Source organism: Bombus pyrosoma, linkage group LG16 (genome assembly GCF_014825855.1).
Source record: "Bombus pyrosoma isolate SC7728 linkage group LG16, ASM1482585v1, whole genome shotgun sequence".
In the NCBI taxonomy this organism is placed as follows: Eukaryota; Metazoa; Arthropoda; class Insecta; order Hymenoptera; family Apidae; genus Bombus; species Bombus pyrosoma.
In genome coordinates, this window is record NC_057785.1 from 6,336,842 (window position 1) to 6,357,159 (window position 20,318).

Sequence of the window (20,318 nt, forward strand, 5' to 3'; positions counted from 1 at the left end):
GTTATTTCGAAGAAGATATTTTCCCATTGTTTAACAAAAATGGGAATATCAGAAGACTTGGACCGTCGAATAACCTAATATATTTATTTATTTCGTCCCGAAAATGAAGCCTAAAACGTGTACGTTTGGTAGGACGATGTTTTTTCTGAACAGAACAGTCCCGTGCCACTTGGTCCCCGAACGGACGACACGAAACAATCTTAAATCGTTTTATCGGTGCGAATAATTGGCACCGGACAGACGTAGATAACGAATCTTGGTCGTTGGGCTCGTTTGAAGGGCAAGGAGGTAAAAAAAAATTTGTCAGAAGTGGGATTCGAACCCACGCCCACAGAAGTGTGGACTGCGACCTGAACGCAGCGCCTTAGACCGCTCGGCCATCCTGACGTGTCCCTTCTGCTGAAGCATAAAGAGGAGAAATCGACCATACCCTGAGTACTATGCCTGAGAAACTGGTCTGCCCGTACTAAATTTACCCGGCAGCTAGGCGAAAATAGCTCCGTAAGAAGCGGCCGTGGAAGCTTTCAAGCAATGCACCGGCGAACGAGTTCCTTTTTTCTTTCGTCCTTTTTGCTTGGCCATTATTCCGTCTCCGAGCGAACGCGCTCGTGTTGGGTACCGTGTTCTGCGACGAAGATGCGTTCGTTGTCGTCCGACAGCAAAATCTCTATCATCTTCGTTCGATGTTCAGTAAATCGAAGAGCTTAAATGGTAAACAATGTAAGGACTACGAAGATGGTACGCCATAGGGGGATGGTAAATTACCGTAGTGCGTCATAAAAGTAAGTGCTCAAGTCGGTGTAGAGCCTATTAGAATAAACACGCCTAAACCTAACCTAACCACACAGTGAACCATTCTAACCTGCGAACCAGTGACGCATAGCCACGTAATTAATTACCCAATTACAGAATCGAGTTTTCTCGATAAATCTGTTCTGGAAAATTCTCATTTCCCCCAGTTCTTCGCACGAGGAAAATGAAGTCACGTATAACCGTCCGAGCAACGATTTTGAAATCTGTCCGCTTGAAATTTCCCAGTACGACGATTCTCATCGAAATCATCATCGCGCAAAATCCCGAAATAAATAACGGGGCACGAAGTTTCGGCCAAGTGCGCTGGCACACATACACCATAAGCGGCTGATTCGCTGGCTTCTCCCCTATGCGAGTGCGTAACCTTGAGAGTCGTTCAGTCGACGGCCATCTTGCTGCGATGCACTTTTGTTTTTTGCCTGTCCAAGACTCACCAGTCTCTCTCCCTCCCCTCGTCCCTTCGTCTCTTCCTTCTTCGCCTAGCAAACCGTGTATTCTCTCTCTTCATCTGCCTGTACAGCCGCTGGCTCGCCATTCTTTCTGCATCACGCTTCTCTCCCTCCCTCCCCCCTCTCTTCTCCCTTCGCCTCCCCTTTTCCAGCAGCGTGCTCGAACATCGGCGCTGGTGTTCTCCATCCGTTCGTCCTATATGCCTCCTACCACAGATTGCCTACCAGAGAGAATGCAGGCAACCTTCCACGCAGCTTCTCTCCTCTTCCACTCGTTCGTGTCTCCTGCTCGTCAGAGGAGCTCGTCAGAGGAGCTCGTCAGACACGAAACTGGCCAAGAAATTTCACTTCGACAACGAAATCCCCTATATCTGCATACTTGACGCCACACGTGGTTCGTTTTTATGGAGGCTGTTATTTAGGTAGACGAGGCAGTCGGAGAATGGTTTTTATTATGTCAGAGAGGCCAAGTGCTCCACTGGCCCAATTTCTGATGCTCGCGTGAACGATGCTGGATAGTGGGAATGAACCAACGGGTGCCACCTGGAGTGGCCACTTGAATATTGGACCTGGATGGAGATTTCCGAACAGGGGCGGGGTTATTTTGGGGAACCAGCTTGTTTGGAGCTGGGGCTCCGTGTGGGTTCGGGGACCGATGAGATAATACGCGTGGCGAAGTTTCTCTCAGGCTTTGAACTCTTGAATATTGGCAATTTTCTTTTTCCATTTGGCATACGCAAGTTCTTTTCATTTCAAAATATACTCGTCGATGATCGTCGTATACGAGGAAATTTTCCTGACATTATCTTCAGGTTAAAGAATAAAGAAAGACTTGCAACACACCCAAATCGGCTGGTTGCTGAAACGAATAAAACAATAATAGAAAGAAGACCGAAGAAGAAGCATCCTGCAGACCTCGTAAAAGAACAATAAACAACCTGGAAGATGGAGTCCCGCTGGGGGTAACCATGCACATGCTATATTTTATCAAATATTAAACTATAATATTTTACCAAATGTCCTAATGGACAAATTGTAAAATGTATACAAACAATAAATAAAAAAAAAAGATTATCTTCAGGTAGAAATCATTAGAAAAATTAGTGTAAAATTTATTTGACACAATTAACTCTCTTTCGTTACAATTATACATCGTTGGTTGCTCTGTCAGAAAAATTAGAAACGTTGCTATATATATCTACCTCTATATTTCTCCTTTAATGTCTGATAATTAAAATGCCAAAATACGAATCAAAGGATACGTTTAATTAGCGATCTGGAATCAATTTCTGAATTAGCGAGATAACTCTGTTCTCTGGGTTTGTTTGCAAACTTTGCAGAGTAAATGGGAATTAACGGAATGGCAGGTGTGAAAAAAGGATCCGTTTAGCTGCGGAGAACGCGCACGGTGATATCCAGTAGCTTCGCTCGAGCCATTGAGTCACTCGCTATAAATTAATAAAGGCTCCGGTTGTTTTGACGGTGAAACGGAATGGCTATTGACCAGCAAAGCAATGAACTCGGCTGCCGGCGGTGTGTCGCACAATTTCTGAAACCTTATCGCCGTTTCTCCTTCGCGCGTGTTTCTTTTTTTTTTTTCATCGTCTCTATAGGCATCGTCGACACTTTTCTAGCTAACTAAGCATCGAACTCGATGCAAAATACGAGACACGCGAATGATGGACTCTTTGTGCTCTCCGCGTGAATAGTTGACGGCACATTGTTTCGCTGAAACTTTGTTGAATGCCATCATAAGTTGTAGTTTTGTTACGCACAAAGTTTTACTCCTCTTACGAGCACGACAATACGACTCGTTGTCAGGTCATTTTCTGATATTCGCTTATCGTTTTTCAATTTTTCAGCCGCGCTTTCTATCTATATTTTAGGCCGACGTTTCGTGCACATGGCAGTCTATTTCTTCATTGTTTATCCGGAAAGCCAATATCGAAATATCCGAGTGAAAGTTCGAAATCAAAGATGTTTAGATTACCCCTTTATTAGGAAGGCAATCGTCGTGGAAGTCATTATATTTTGATATAGTAACGGTTAATCTAGGAATTCTTTTAAAAATCGATAATAAACGTCTACCAATCAATTGCCCAATCTCGTCTCTATATCTACCGATACATCGCAGAATTAAAAAAGAAACATTCATTCAGCTATCGTAAACAATTCTACGAAACGTGCATTCCTGCATATATTTAATTCCTCAGAATCGTAAACGTTTAAAGCAACATGAAATAAGCTCCTAATTAATGAGTCACAAACTGATCGCACGTCTATTGACCCACCTTGCAGCGAGCAACTTCGAAGACCTCATTCCCCTTTCACTTAACCCATCTCGCTATTTCCAGTCTCACATAGTCGTTCGTTCATATACCATATCCATAGTCGTATACGCCGTTCTTATTTCAATATCCGACAATGTCTGACGAAGGGTCGCGAAAAGCGTCGCGTCGCGCGGAAACGCGTAAAAGAAAGATCGGTGGCCTGCGAGCGGCGCGGCGCGGCGACGCGTTGCGTGCCTCGAGGCACCAAAATTCGGTGCGCGACCAGTGATAGGGCAGTGGCTCGCCGGTGGCGCCACTGTCGAGGACGGCGGCCGAGTCAGGAAGCAGTCGGCCGGCGCATAAGCGGCGTCGGGCGCCGCAGTCGCGCGCTTGCACTCTCAGAGGTGAGCGGAGTTTGTAACGTGCGTAATAGCTCGAAAACGTCTTCTGGTCTGTTTTGTTTGGCCGTGTTCGCGTATACGGCCACCCGGTGTATATAATATTCCCCGTAACCCGTGTTCTGTGTCTCTGAACCTGCGAGCAAAAAAGAAAAGAAGAAGTAATAATATAATTCAGCTAGAGAAGTGGATAGACAGAAACACGCGTATAGAGAGAAAAAGAGCCGTGCACACGCGAGACACGAACCAACGTCGCTCCCCTTTCACCGATACATAGAAAACCACGACCACACGGTGAATGTCGTCGACGGAGAGTGAAACGACGGCGAGAATAACATAGCGAAAAAAAGAAATAAAGAAAATATCGACGAGCTGGTGCGTCAAAGGGGAACACTCCCTTAATAGGCAGACGAAAACGACGCGCGGACGTGTGGTGGTTTTCGTGGAGACGAGGCGAGGCCCACGATCCCGGTGCTCCTACATCCTCATCGTCTTCTAGGATTTCGTGCATCGTTTTCTCTTGCGTGGTGTATTTGACAGACTGATCCGGAAAATCAGTGACGTGTGACACACGTGTATTTGTAATAACGCAGTGCAAGTGTTTCTCGATTTGGCGCCTGTGCTCGAGGGGACCGTGTCGCTCGCTGGCCACCGTCGGTTCATCGTGTACACCTCGTTATGTGAGTAGTTATCATCCACGAAGCTATATATCTTTTTGAGGATTATTTTATCAGTGAATTATTTTATTACCGAATTACGAACAATAGATAGGATTTGATTCGTCAATGGTCACTAAGTCGATCGTGTATATTTCGTTACGCCAGTAATTATCGTACGTATACGCGTTTACATACGATTTTATTTACCTTCTTTTTTTCGACGTGTTTGACGCCTCACTGCTTCGATATTTTAAACTAACTGCCTATACATTGTCCTGTATGAGTAATCGACGTACGTGAAACACGATTTTATTTCAATATTTCCTTCTTCCTTTCTTCCGTTTTACCGACAAACTTCCATGTAAATTGTTTCCATGCGCCATCCACCGATCCCTCTTCGTCGTGAATTAGAATTATTCGAAGAGACAAAGACACCTATTTTGCCGATGAAATTCGATGCTTCAGTAGATTAGTACACTTATCGCGTACACATCATTCCGATTAATCGTATCGTACATTGCCTCTTTATAGAGTAACTTTTGGTTAGCAGTTACCATAGGCGGAACAACATTTTATTTATATTTCTCTTTCTCCGTTATTTCCTCCATGAAATATAATAGGCTACTATCTGCGCAGATAATCGTCATTATGCAAAAACACGATTCTCCTCGTTTTGTCGTTATTTTCTCCGTTATTTAATTGTTTCCGAAGTAAGACGCCTGAGATGGTTCAATAATGATGTCGTGTATAGATGGCTGTTTATGGGACGCTGCACGGTTTTGTTTACGTCTGTCGCGGGGCAAAGTGAGGTAGGTTCGTGAACGAATGTGCGCGCGAGGTCAGATCGGGGACCGGGAGTGGGTCGGCAGTGTGTTGGTGCGCGCTCGCGCGCACCCTAACCGCGCTCTCTCCCTCGTCACGTTCAATTTATGCGCCGGGATAAACTTTGCTTTACTCCTTCCCAACCGGGATACCGTTCTTTCATTAATTCCATTTGATATTTATCTTTTGCATCTGAGGCACGGATGAATCGAAGATTAATCCATCATTTTACTTTCTATTAGATCCTTGATCAATTTTTCATTCACTACGAGTACACTCGTGTTTGCATACTTATTTATGCAATTTTTAAGATACGCAATTGGATACGTTGTTATTCGTATTTGTTTACTCGGTTGAACAGTTTCTACGTTATGTTCATATCTATTTTCTTGGACGTTTGGTATGTTAGTTGCTAAGAGGTTATTCATCGTAATAGATCGAAACAAAATTTTCCCTTTATTTTTCCATAGCTTCGGCATACTAACGTGGCTATTATCGTAGATTGTCTTTTGATTTTTTTTTTTTGGTACTTACATTCGACGTATTCCATAGAATTTAATCGCCTGAGATTTGTTTCTCTTTATAAATGGCACGACCATTGCGCAGCTTAAAATTAAGCGCCAATTAATCGCGAAACACGATACACGTATGCAATGTCGAGCAACAAAGTAGCAAACGCGTTACTCGCGATTAAAATCTCTAAATCGAAATTGTATAGAGATCGCCGCGAAAGAAATAAAACTGTACGCTTCAAAAATAAAGGTCAGCCGACTCGGTAGCTCGATGTAGCTGTTCGCAAACGTTTCAAGATCTAACGACTTTCCACGAACTTACTATATATACGCGTATTATATAAAAATTGTTATTGCACGTTCGTCATCTGTGGCAATGAATGAAACGAAAGTGGCTGGTTCGCGAGAGTAGAGTCGGATTCCGATTCACTTTCGATTCCTCCCGTAAATAGCGAGAGACGCGTGTACTCGCGACAAATATCGGCCGAGCGTATCGCAAGCCCACCTCTCTCGGAAATAGAATACGTTCTAAAAATATACGGCCCTATCTGCGACGAATAGTGCACAGGCGTCACTATGCCGATGTAAACTATGACTGCGTCTATGTGCATAAAGCGAATTCTTTCGCGCGCGCACTGTGTCACCGCGAGACGGTGACACGCCGTATTACGCTGGTGTCATCCTGGCGCGCAATTTTGCCGTGGTCAGTGGCCAGTTGACTCGAGTAAACAAGCGTGTTAAGTGTGCAGAAAATTCTCTGCTTTCGATTGTACACTGTGCGCGCGATGTATTAATTTGTTATTAACGGAAATTTCAACAGATGCATTGAAAACGAACGCTTCAGGTTTGGTGGAAATTTGGTTTTTGCGGTTTCCAACAATTTCGTTCGAAATTGCAAATTTGTATTTGAAAGCGATTTCGTGGGTGGAAAAGTTTCGAGCTTTCCGGACTACGAAATGTTCGCTCGTCGAGTTTCCAAAATTCCAGATTTTTCAGTCTTCTATAGGCGCGAGGTTTCGAATTTTAGAAACGCGGAATTTGAAAGTTCCGGGTTTCCAAAGCGTCAAATTCTCGAGTTTCGAAAATTTCAAATTTCCGAATTTGCACGCGAGGGCAGTTTCGAGTTTCCGAATTTGCAAACATTCGAACGTTCAAATCATCGTAATCTCAGATTTTTGAGTATCTGAAATTCGCCAATTTTCTACAGACATGAGCTCGACTTCCACTCCTACAATTTCACAATGATTTATCAAAGGGGAATAATCAAAGAACTGGTAATTTGTAATTGCAAATTCTTTCGCTGAAGAAACGTGTTTCTCGTACGACTTATACAACAGGCTGCTTTAAGACCGACAACTTGTAACTGGTGACTTGCAAAATTTCGCCAATAATATTATTTCCATCGACTCGTTCAATACTCCAACTAATCAACGTTCTGTACGTCTTTCGATTTTTCTAGAACAACATAACGTTGATATTTAATTGGACGAAGGGTTTAATTTACAGAATTCAACTTCCATACAATTTAATTATGCAACAGCTTTCGTCCATCTTCAAACGTAGATCTCCTCTTTCCCTTGTAATTCCATTTCCTCGTGTTTTTACTATTTCACACAGTTTCTTATAAATTGTTCATTTAATCGAGAGAGTAACGATTTGGTTGGAAACGAGGAAGACGGATAACCGTGATTGGTCGTAGAGAGAACACGACACGGGCTTTCTGCGTGGAAGTGTCCCTCGCAACGTTCTTATTACAAATTCAAATTTAACGACTGGTCGCCGTCGCTTGGAAATTTAAATCTAAAGATATCGTTACTGATTGAAACGAATCCGAGAGCAAGCTCTCTGGATTGAGAACGGTGGTTGACGCTTGTCGAACGGATGTTAGAATAGAGATTCGTCGATAGATGTTTTTAAGATCGAACCATCGATTTTTTAGACGATCGATATTTTTTTTAGCAAAATGTCCTCCTTAAAAAAATATAATTTCTGTAACGTATCGTTTGGAAATATAATTTTTATATATATAAAATATAAATAAAATATGAATTTTATATTAAAGAAAAATATAACTTTGAATTTATTTTTTTTTCTTTTTTAAATACAATTTAGGAAAATTTTTCTTCTAGAGGATATAATTTTGAAATGAAAAATTAATCGCGCGAATTATATATTAGTCGAGGCAAGTTAATCGATCTTTCGTAAAGTAAAGGAAGTTGGTATAGAGAGAAGTAAGATATAATTTTGAATTTATTTTTTTTTTAATACAATTTAGGAAAATTTTTCTTCTAGAGAATATAATTTGGAAGGAGAAATTAATCGTGCGAATTATATATTAATCGAAGCAAGTTAATCGATCTTTCGTAAAGAAAAGGAAGTTTGTATAGAGAGAAGTAAGATATAATTTTGAATTTATTTTTTTTTTAATACAATTTAGGAAAATTTTTCTTCTAGAGGATATAATTTGGAAGGAGAAACTAATCGCCCGAATTATATATTAATCGAGGCAAGTTAATCGATTTTTCGTAAAGTAAAGGAAGTTGGTATAGAGAGAAGTAAGATATAATTTTGAATTTATTTTTTTTTAATACAATTTAGGAAAATTTTTCTTCTAGAGAATATAATTTGGAAGGAGAAATTAATCGTGCGAATTATATATTAATCGAAGCAAGTTAATCGATCTTTCGTAAAGAAAAGGAAGTTTGTATAGAGAGAAGTAAGATATAATTTTGAATTTATTTTTTTTTTTAATACAATTTAGGAAAATTTTTCTTCTAGAGGATATAATTTGGAAGGAGAAATTAATCGCGCGAATTATATATTAATCGAAGCAAGTTAATCGATTTTTCGTAAAGTAAAGGAAGTTTGTATAGAGAGAAGTAAGGTATAATTTTGAATTTATTTTTTTTTTAATACAATTTAGGAAAATTTTTCTTCTAGAGGATATAATTTTGAAATGAAAAATTAATCGCGCGAATTATATATTAGTCGAGGCAAGTTAATCGATCTTTCGTAAAGTAAAGGAAGTTGGTATAGAGAGAAGTAAGATATAATTTTGAATTTATTTTTTTTTTAATACAATTTAGGAAAATTTTTCTTCTAGAGGATATAATTTGGAAGGAGAAATTAATCGCGCGAATTATATATTAATCGAAGCAAGTTAATCGATCTTTCGTAAAGTAAAGGAAGTTTGTATAGAGAGAAGTAAGGTATAATTTTGAATTTATTTTTTTTTTAATACAATTTAGGAAAATTTTTCNTTCTAGAGGATATAATTTGGAAGGAGAAATTAATCGCGCGAATTATATATTAATCGAGGCAAGTTAATCGATCTTTCGTAAAGTAAAGGAAGTTTGTATAGAGAGAAGTAAGATATAATTTTGAATTTATTTTTTTTTTAATACAATTTAGGAAAATTTTTCTTCTAGAGGATATAATTTGGAAGGAGAAATTAATCGCCCGAATTATATATTAATCGAGGCAAGTTAATCGATCTTTCGTAAAGAAAAGGAAGTTTGTATAGAGAGAAGTAAGATATAATTTTGAATTTATTTTTTTTTTAATACAATTTAGGAAAATTTTTCTTCTAGAGGATATAATTTTGAAATGAAAAATTAATCGCGCGAATTACATATTAGTCGAGGCAAGTTAATCGATCTTTCGTAAAGAAAAGGAAGTTTGTATAGAGAGAAGTAAGATATAATTTTGAATTTATTTTTTTTTTAATACAATTTAGAAAAATTTTTCTTCTAGAGGATATAATTTTGAAATGAAAAATTAATCGCGCGAATTACATATTAGTCGAAGCAAGTTAATCGATCTTTCGTAAAGTAAAGGAAGTTTGTATAGAGAGAAGTAAGATATAATTTTGAATTTATTTTTTTTTTAATACAATTTAGGAAAATTTTTCTTCTAGAGAATATAATTTGGAAGGAGAAATTAATCGCGCGAATTATATATTAATCGAGGCAAGTTAATCGATCTTTCGTAAAGCAAAGGAAGTTCTGTTCAAATCTATCGAATATTTAAGTTTTTGTTGAAATATATGTTAGACGTAATATGTTAGATGGAATATATGTAAATATAGTAGATTTGTATAGTAAATTTCGATCGCGGATCACTTTACAAAATGGAACTTTTGCGAGTCAGTTTTTCAGCGTTAACGAAATTCGTTTTCACATGAAAATGGCATGAAAACTTTCTGTGAAAATAAATTTTCGCAATATAGTAAATTTCGATCGAATATCTGGCAACCGCCGACAGGCTACGGTCGAGCGAAATTGCTTTGAGGTTCCGTCGCAATATTCGGCAAAACATCGAATCTAACCTAAAAAAAAAAAAAATCCAACCTTTCGCAATGAAATTAGTGGAGCCATAGTTTCGCAAGCTTCCAATAACCATTCTCCTCGCTCAAATGATTGTCAAAATCCAGCGCGGAATTTGCAATCTTTTCGAGCCTGATCTTTATCGATAAAGCGGTACACAGTACAATAATACAGTTTCTGAACTGATACGTCCATTTTTAAAAAGCAATCGAAATCGTCGATATAAATGTTAATCCTATACGTAGGTGAATTTCGTCATGTTGCGTAGTATAGCTGAAGAATTATTCAGGTTTTGCGAAAGGAGATTCGTGGACGTGTTGCAATCGAAAATGGAACGGAGGATTGCGATCTTTCGCAGAAAATTTACCATTTGTTCGAGAATCGTATGAACGTTCTTTTCTCAGACAGTTACCAATGCCGAAGGGACGTGGATGTTTTTAGAAAAAGTAGCACGTTGTAGAATAACGAGAACGTGTTTTAGAAAACCGTTCCAGTTGTCTTAAATCGCTTATCGTCGAATACGAAATTATCTCCTGTTCGTTACCTAATATTCCGAAGCGCAGTGAACGGAGAACGTTAAAATTTAAATTGCAATTTATAAATTATACGATACAGGAAATTTCCAATTTACAACCTCGAGCTTTGTAAACTTAAGAAGAAAAAAAAAAGTCTCGAGTCTTAAAAATTTAGGAATAAGAATAGGAAAAAGCCCAAATACCGAGAACGTAGTATTTAAAAGCATCGGATTCTCCAAATTGGCTGATTAGAAATTTCCAATTCCTTTCTTCTCGCCAATTTCAGAAACCAAGTGCTGCGCAAACCTTCGTCATAATACTGGTTTAGTGTTTCAAACGATGTCGTTTCAAACGTTCTCGCGTATCGTCGAAATTCGTCCAACTTTTTCGAACGTGGCCCGGAGACCCGCTTAATCAGCCAACACAACGTCCTACGCGAAAGAGAGAAATAGAGGGAAGAACGGTTGCTTGCACTGCACTCGCTGAGTCGTCCGAGGCGTCTCTTTTAATCTCGAATTTTTTCCAACGATATATTTCTTTCGAACAGCTCAAAGCGTTCTTCGAGTCGTGGTTTTATCCGATGTTACATCGATAGCGGGTGCGATAAGGCGGCGTAGCCACAGGCAGCTCACGGTTCTCCTCCGGTGCGCACGGTGCACATCCAGTGTCGTCACACCAACAAGAATAACGCTTCCTCCACGCGGAGATACGTGTACTTTCATTACTCACAAGTATTACGGTACTTGTTTATTTTTCCACTAGAATTCCAATCGACGATTCATTTCAGTTTAACGCAACTCAACTTGCGCGCTGTGTGACACAAGCGACGAAGCCTATCGACGAACAAGTCCGATCGAAAAGTTCGAATTGCACGACACTGAGCGTGTGTTCTATGATAAGACATTTGGTAATTTCCCAATGATATTTCAAATTGATTTGCTTCTCCGTGAGTGTCCCGATGTTTAAAACAAAACTTATCGTTGTACGGTAGCGTTACGATCCTAGGCTCCCTTTCTTTCTGTTAAAAAAGAGATAGACATTTTATAAATTGAAAATTTAATCGATAAAACGAGCTAATTTTCTTTCTTTGCTTACTAAATCTTGTTGAATGGCCGGCCAAAGAATTTCGAATAGAAAACGGACATTAGGGAATAACCAATAAGGATAAAGAAATTGGTGGAAAGAGTAATAAAAGTGTAGGTTCCTGTGGAACAGATTTAGGGAATAAAAGACGGCGATAAACACGGGTCGCCGTGTTCTGCCTTCTGTAGTTCTCTGACGAGTTTTCTGTTTCTTTAGGTGTACACTGTACACGAATGAGCTTGTGCACACACGCGCACCACGCGGCGCGCCGCGCAGTTACGTAAGGACGGACGCCGACTTGAAAAACAGCCTTTAGCGTTCCGATTTCTACACCGTGACCGCGTTGCAGTTCTGATACTTTTCTCGCGATTCCTTTTCTTTTCTCCCCGCTTTGAAATTTAAAATGGTCCCTTTGTCACGGCCAGACGATGTCGTCGATCGCCTCGTTCACGCGTTCTCTCGTACCTTTGCATCCAAGGAGTTTCTTCACCAGTTGCACATCCAATTTGAGAACTTTGCAAAGTGTTTGTTCTTCTTATTTTATTTCATTTTATATCGATACTTTTGTTTACTTCATTTTTCGTCTCGCTGTTTTTGGAGGAAAATTCCTGAAAGCTTTTTCGATCTTTTTGACGAAAGTTACAGCCCTCGGTTATTCTGGATCTTTAGGAAGCCGAATTAGATTTTCATACTTTGGTGTATTTCGTACCTTTATACTTTTACTCAAGTGGAACGCTCGTTTTAGGTTCTCCGCTTTTTCAATCTTCTGATTTTTGTCACATTCTTTTTATCCTCTCTCGAATAATTCGAATAATTCTACTGTGAAATTTCATGCTCCTTTTTATCGACACAGGTTCAGCGTGAATGAGAGAATTCTAATGGATATTCACATTTAAGTACTTTATGACCGTGTTTCCAGCCGCTCGTACATGCTACAATGTTTATGCCGTTCGTAATCGAGGCTCGTCCGAGGTCAAAATGTTTGATCAACTAAAAAATTTTGTTTTCCTTTCGGCGACTACCTCGCAGGCCTTTGTCCGTTCTCCGAGTGAAATTTGCATCACACGCTACACGCTCCTGTTATTACATTTAATCGGCCAATAATAAAATCTATTCGCACCTGATTTTAACCTTTGATCTTTTTATCCTAGACGACTATATGCAATTAGCAGACATTGATAAAAGCAATATTTGAAATTAATCAGTATAGATAAAAGAGCAATATGATTGAAAACGAGAATTGAGAATCGAATCGACTATACGGTCTGTGCATGAACGTCCCATTCTACTTCGGACAACTCTATTTCGATAACTTTTGCACGACACTGTCTTTCCGCAATAAATAGCTGGAAAGTCGACAGATATAAGCGTATAAATTAATAATTAATTAATAAACGAACAATTAATAGATATTGATAAAGACGTAGTTAATATTAACAGTAACGTTAATGACATTTAATACTAATCGGCATAAATAAATAATTAACGATAGGCGAAAATTGATGATGAAAAGATATACGAGTTAGGTGACGTTAAGTGTGACTAATCAATGTTGCGGTTTCAAAACGATCGAGATATATTGTGCGTGTTTCTCGCCGCATTGCAAAAGTTTCTATAAATTTGATGAAATGTCAGCTATTCGTTACAGATAAACATGGAACTTGAGCGATGCAGGTATAGTTTCTCAGTTTCAGTTTATGCAGAGCTATTCCTAGTATCGGTTTAAATTTAGCAGAGCATTTGATCCCAGTTGTGGCAAGTGGTAAAGAATTAACAGTAGAGAAACGTTCCACGACCGAGACTGCAAAAATATAACAAAAATATCAACCGAACTGCACCAGGTGTCCAAATACTTATGGACGATAGCGTACGTAACAACTGACAGAGATTTATGGCAGCGAATAAAGGAATTTTTCTTTTTTTTTTTTTTTTTTTGGTTGTTTTCGCGAAAAATTGCAGGCTGGATGTACTATGTAGAAAAGGCGGTAATTTAAAGTTCAGGGAACGATGTTTGTCCAACTCGTAACTAGGCCAAGTCTAAATCGACGTAGTCTCACGAAACGCGAAATTTCAAATGCAAATGAGATCGGAATAATCACTCGCGACGTGACTCCTTTTCACAGACTAGATAATACCAGGTCAGTTTATGTATCTGAAACGGCAAAAGTTAAATTCTTTAATCGTTTGCTTGATCTCTTAAAAATACGCGATTTTTTCTAATTTTTTTCTGAATTTGTAAAATTTTATGATTATAGATAGATAAAAGTGACGTGTATATAAATAACAATAAGTATTTAATGTAAATCCAACTGGACAATGTAGGATAAATTTGGAATAAATTTAAGATAAAAAATTTTCATCGTTTCCCCCCGCCCTCTGCTGCGATTGAACCAATTTAGGTCAACTTAACAAACGCAGTGCAATTCGCACAAAATCTTCGATACATTTAGAATCGATCATTTCCCAAGAATCTGAAATATCTCCGACTCTTTGTTTTTCAAAGCTTAGTTCCCTGATAAATCAACTCGAAACATAATAATCTTCAACAATTCGAAAACAACCGCTCTTATTCATCCACTTTCGCTCGAATTATCAGGCTTATTCTCGGACGTGTGAGTGCGCAAAGAAAATATTTAATCGCCAATGTTTGCTTTCAATATAAAAGACCGAAAGGGAAAAGAACGTACAATCGGGAATCAGATATTTGACGAAAAGAATCGTAGCGCGCGAAGGGCGCATGCGCCTCGCATATCTGTCACAGTCACAGAGTGCATCGCTAGTGATGGGATCAAGTTTAAAACGTACCTATAAATTCGAATCATATTCAACGCTCAAAGTTCATTTCATAGAGTTCGAATGCTACATCAGTCTACATACCGATCATGTACCATTCTTCATAGACAATTCTACTACAGCGCTAATTCTGTGAAACTTTGTATCAACGGAGTTTAAGATTTTTCTTCGTTAACCACAATGGAAGCTTAATACTATGGCGACCGATGATGCTACACTAGCGCCATGTGGGCATTAACTAGTGACCGGACCAAATTCCATATAGTAGCCGTGAAAAAGGGTTTTGAGCGAATAGAAAATCCTTAGTAAGGTGTCCGTAATGTGTCAAAACAACTCGACCGATATCTCTTCTTCTTGGGGCTACTTCTTTATTTGCCAAAGTACTCGTAGAGGATTCGTGTTTGCTAGTCAGATTCGAGCCTAGTTAAAAGTGTGCCGCTCTTCCTCTTTTGAAATGGTTAGAGAAGGTTCGAATTGAGTGAGCGAATGCGACGTACTTGAGGCCATCACTATACGTCAGCAATCTCTAGTTAAATAATAGAGGCGACGACCCATCTCCAGAAATATGCGAGCGTAACAATGATATACGCGAGTTTATTCCAGGGAAACCAGGGATATGTTGTCGGAAGACAAAGATGACCTGGTGACCCTGTGTTATCTAACCGGACAGAGCAAGCAGGACTTCTTTATTCTCTTTTTCAAGCTACCTCGCTAGCTTAAGAATCGATACCGCTTCGATTTCGAGCTCGTTCATGCGATTCATTCTGCCTGACCGACCGAAGTCGCCCGATTCCCTATGTTACCGACCCCTTTTCGGCTTATTGGCTGAATCCATGCATAGGTTATCCCCCTTCCGGGACGGGGAAACCCTTCTCGGGCGAAATGCATTTTTAACCAGGCCACCGAGGCATTTGCGAGCCAGATCTTCGCCGTAGGGATTACGTCTCGCTCGGCGACGATCCTTTTAAAACGCGACGCACGTCTTACTGGAGCATGAAACGCGCTTGAAACTTCCTCCGCCTTTTGTGGTTCTAGGGAATTTTTCTGTGAAGAGATATTTTTCCCCTTTCTGGTAAATGGCAGAATTTGTATCTTTGACGAAGGATGTAAAATAGAGGTAGTTTAATATAAAAGTTCCGTGACAAATTGCATGATAGACATACATCTGTGAAGGGATATCATAAATTCTCTGTTGTTGCCACATATCATACCAAACTTTAGAAGTCTGAACTTGTCATTCTGAGCCAAACCTATCTGCAATTTGACCAGACTATAGTTCAAAGCATGAAAAATCCTGGATTTAATTTCTAACCAAGAATTAAATCCAGATCCTCCATTTATTCCCAATTAAACTTCTCAACTTCAATATCGAAAGCTATCGCGAAAATTCTAACCGGCATCATCTCGAAACAAGGTGCTATCAACGAGAGCAACATTTTCGTTTGTCAACGAAGCAAATGGCCGATAAAATCGGCGGCGGATCAAAGAGGTCTGGCAACCTGACGTCGAGTGTCGCGTCTGTTAATCAGGGGACGGACGTTTACCGAGAAACGTCCGGTCAAAACACTCGCGAAATTGGGACGCGTGCCTATTTTTCGAGCGTGACGCAATCAGTATGCGCCGCGGTGCATCTCGAGCTGAGTCTAATGTTTTCAACTCGAGTAATAATCACATGAAGTCGAGCCGGGTCAAGCCACCGAACATTTAATTTTATCGTGTCGCCACACGGTTCTTCTTCTCCGATAAAACGACGCGTCTCGAAAACAATCCGAGACGGTGGCCACACGAATGGAAAACGATGAACCCGCGACATTTAAACGTGTTTCGCTGTGAAATATCGTTGACCTGGCCGTGAAAGATACGGTCATGCGCGAAAGTTTCCGGATATATTTTTCACTTTATATCCCTAAAGCTACATTTTCAAGAGTTTTAACTAATATTATAAGTAGATTGCGAATTAATTTAATTTTTAAGAATTTTTGGAGATTTGATCTTTGGTATGTTTACCAAAATTGCGTTAGAATACACATATAACGGATTTTTTTTATAATAAATAAATAATATTTATAGAAAACAAGACCTATCGTATATAGAAAATGAAATCTATCGTATAATAAATAAATTAGATTCGTAGAAAGTGAAACCCACGATTCTCAGTGATTTGGTAATGTTTAGGTTAGGTTCTACTTGCAATTTTACATCTAATTGATTTTTGACATTTTATGCATTTATGGAAAGATGAAAGCTATAATAATGTATAAAATACATATGATATCTAAAAATATCTACAGCATCATATAAAAGTGTCAAATAAATAAGGAGGAAGAGTAAAAGGTGTTTCTGGTGGCATGGAATAGGAATGACGTATTAGTATAAAGTTTCTATGGTTTGGTTCTGGGTTTTGAGGTTAGAAGTTTCGAACAAAAGTGAATGGAGGATATTGTGAGTTTTGAAATGTAAATATGTAATGTGTAAAGTGATCGATCGGGAACTTTCTCGATGATCTTGAACATTAAGGTTAGGAAATTTCATCAATCATAAATAGGAGGTTTTAATAAGTAATATAAAATTGGAAGGTTATATATTTTTATATAGTAACATTGCGTAAAGATATTATATTTACATTTACTTTAGTCTAGTAAAATTACATATCATAACAACAATCATTTCTTTAGTTTCCTTTCGAAACAGTCGTATTCATCACGTAATGATTTGAAATAAAATTTCATTCTAGCCACTAACTTTAGAGGTTATTATTCTCAGTTATTCTGGAATGTTAATCCCCAGTAGTAATGCAAATCGTATTTATGACTTTAATTTGTGAGTAAATATAATAATCGTGGTTTCTCGTAAACTTCTTGGCGATACACTTCTCGCAAGGTCTTCGAACATCGTAATGCAATTACCAGATAATATTCGCGATAAGTTGCAATTCGTACGTTCTGCTGGAAAACGCATTTCGTTGACCTCGCCGATGTCGTAACAGGCTGTCTGATAAAATTATACGATCGTGTTTGCCTTGCCTTCAGATAAAGTCTTTCTCCGTTCGACGACAAAAATAACTCGAAATTGCAACTTCATCCATTTCAATGTCCATATACGAACAAAAATAATACAAAATTCGCAACAAAATTAAGCCAATCCAATTTCATTTTATTACCTGTTAATTAAATCCAGAAATCCAATTTAGAATAAAACATTAATATAGTCAATTTTTCACTTGATTATAAATTCCTTTTAAATTCAGTTATATCGGGATTTATTAAAAATTGAAATTTTGTTAAATTGCTTAAATCCTGCCATTCGAAATAATTTCTCGGAATATATTATTAAGGGGAATTTTTTTCATGATTAATTGATCTGACGACTTAATCCGAGCTAAACCGAAGAAACGCTGAGTAAATTCGAGATATCAGCTTTATACAGCGCTTTAGACGACGCAATAAAAGAAAGTTGGCTGGCTTACGGTTGGGCGTACGGAATAATTAGGTTTACATATTGTCGATGGATCTCGGGAGGATCATTGTTGTTATCCAACATTCGCTTTCGTGGCTTTCCACGCGCGGAAACCAGCTCGAGGTAAATGCAGTGTGACGATCAAATTGCTCCTTATCGGCTCGATTCCACGGTATTGTGGAAAATTACACGTAGATGGCAATTCTTCTGATGAGATTTAATTCAGAATATCCCTACCAATTTGTAATGATTTTCTTCCTTAAGCTTGAAAACGCGAAATTTTGTTCTATTCGTCCGATTTTCAAAATTTTATTTTAGTATCTTATTTTTCAGCTTGAAGAATTTTTATTTCTTTTTGTTTTTACAGAGCTTTTTCAAATCCTGATTTCAGAATTTTTCTTCTTTCCTTTATAACCTCTCAGAATTAGTTTGGTTATGTTCAGTTAGGTTAGAATTTTAGGTTAGATCGAAATTTCTGGTTAGTTCTATTACATGATAACTTATTTTATTAGAACTTGATTACCTGCGTCGATTGTAGAGGTTTGAGGATATTATCTGAACCCGTAATCTTATCTTTAAAGAACAGATCACGAGAGATTCAGATCTGCGAACGGATATGTCGAAGTTTGTTAAGAATTTTGATAAGGATTGGGCTTGAGGAAGATTAACATAGAGGATTAAGTTTCTATGAATTTTAATTGGTTTTGTAATAGGAAATTGATTTAACTAATACTATTGTTAATAGTTTTGTACGAAATTTGTAAATATTCGTAGTTCTTAGCGCCAACGACAAAATAGAAGTTGGTTAAATTCGCGACGGTGCGTTTCAAAAACGCAATCGACTGTCTCGGCTGTTCAATTTCTTCGTTTCGCGACGCCTGTTGGATTTAAACGAGCTCAGTGTCTCTCAGCTGACTTTACTTTCAATAAAATGGCAACATGTTCTCCTTAAGGAGTATAGAAATAGAAATAGAGGGCCTGATCCAAGTGAAATGTTGTGTTTCTAATAACTTAACCTGAGAGCCATTGTTACATTGACTCTGGCGGCAATAAAGGTCAATAACTATTTGCCTGGCAAGATACTTACGCAATTGATAGCTAGGTGCAAGGTATTTCTGGCTGACATGTTCATTGGTGGTCGCTAGATCGAACCAAGTGAATTCTTTCTTCTTTCCCGGCGAAACTTCTTCTGTGTCCTATTCATCAATTTGTAGATCGAAAAGGAGGAAACATTGTAATAGGAATTTGTCGGATATTTTAGGTTAGGAAATGTTAAACGTAGATTTAAGATTATTTATTATTAAATTTACTTGTTTATTGCAAATTTAATTATAAATTAAATTGAACCAGAGGAGCTCATTGATTGTGTTGGCTTCGAATAGGTTAGAATTCATTGTTTATAGGTTATGCGTTGAATTATTATTATAAATCTATAAAAATTCTATGAAAAATTAAAAACATTAAAACATTTTTCTATTACTATTTCCACGTTGATTTTAAACCAATCCAATTTCTACCTAGTTTATAATTTCCTCTGTAAACAGATCGCTTTGTAGACAACTGGCAAATGGTATTCACGCGTATTCAGCAGATATTTAGTTGTTCGCAGCTTGTTTTGCGTCAGCGATCTGCATACAGAGTTAGACACAGTCTATTCTATTTTTTATTTTCGTTTATAAATATCTTTCGCATATAAACGTTTTTCTTTGCTGATTTTAACGTTATGACATCATTTCAATAATCTGATTTCCTCTTCTCCTTCGCGGACCACATACGATGATCCATCGAGCCACGTTGATTCTCGATCGAACCTAGCGTCAACAGACGATACGTAAATCGTTTTTTGCTTTCCTGCCGTAATGAATACACGAGAATTACCATGAGGATACTTTGTAGCGTGCTCGATCGCGCATTATTATCGAACGAGTCTTAAAAATGATCCGAGATGTGTTATGCAGCTGGCTGAAAGGGGTACATTATTCATTTGATCTCTCCAGCAGCCTTGACGCGGCTCGTAGTCAGCTGATGTGGCGATCAACTGATATTCACTGGTGGCACTAGAGCAGAATTTATATTCTTCCACCGAGATTCACCGATACGAATTAAATGAGAAAAAGCCACTAGGCGTACTACAATCTTGATCAACGTTAGGAAACTAACCTCTATTAGTGGAAATTGGAACTCGTTCTACTATAGTTTGCGCCTGTTATTGCAATAAGATTT

At 38.4% G+C, this 20,318-nt stretch overlaps 1 protein-coding gene and 1 non-coding gene across 3 annotated transcripts in view; one reads left to right on the forward strand and one right to left on the reverse strand.

The window, feature by feature from the left end:
• Positions 1-301: 301 nt before the first annotated feature.
• On the reverse strand, positions 302-387 carry Trnal-cag. Its single transcript has one exon. It is a non-coding gene; the product is annotated as a tRNA-Leu (tRNA).
• A 3,166-nt stretch (positions 388-3,553) lies between these two features.
• LOC122576599 (ecdysone receptor) overlaps positions 3,554-20,318 on the forward strand; it is a 150,244-nt gene continuing 133,479 nt past the window's right edge. Inside the window, exon 1 of one of the 2 annotated variants that reach the window (XM_043747162.1) lies at positions 3,554-4,610. The gene's annotated coding sequence lies outside the window, so the exon portion shown is untranslated. The remainder of the gene's footprint in view (positions 4,611-20,318) is intronic. The other variant, XM_043747160.1, reaches the window with a different exon arrangement.